Source organism: Alligator sinensis, unplaced genomic scaffold (assembly GCF_000455745.1).
Source record: "Alligator sinensis unplaced genomic scaffold, ASM45574v1 scaffold1667_1, whole genome shotgun sequence".
Taxonomy (NCBI): Eukaryota; Metazoa; Chordata; order Crocodylia; family Alligatoridae; genus Alligator; species Alligator sinensis.
This window is the reverse complement of record NW_005842504.1, coordinates 1,000,631-1,001,021: the sequence shown is the minus strand read 5'-3', so window position 1 is coordinate 1,001,021 and position 391 is coordinate 1,000,631.

Sequence of the window (391 nt, the reverse complement as noted above, 5' to 3'; positions counted from 1 at the left end):
AGGTCTCCGGGAGGCGGTGCTGCCTTTCAGCAGCCCCCGTACGGCCGGGCCCGGGGGGTCTCCCTGGGCGACCAAGCGCAGGGCTGGCGGGGTCGTGGCTTGGCTCGTGCCCTCCGCACCTGCCAGCTTCGGGGGCAGCTCGGCATGGGCCCCCGGCTCCCTGTCACCGGGGCCAGGCTCTGGGGCCACGCTGGAGCCCCCCATGGACGACAGCTCGCCGGCCTCCCCCCACCCCCCCGGACTCTCTCTGCTTCCCTCTTCTCTTAGCATCTCCTCCTCCCCGTCCCGCCAATCCATGGGCCTTCGTTTGGGGTTTTGTTTTTTTTAATTATTTAAACATGGGGCTGGGGCCTTGCAATACAGGGCGCCGGCTTCCTCCCACTCCCTGCTG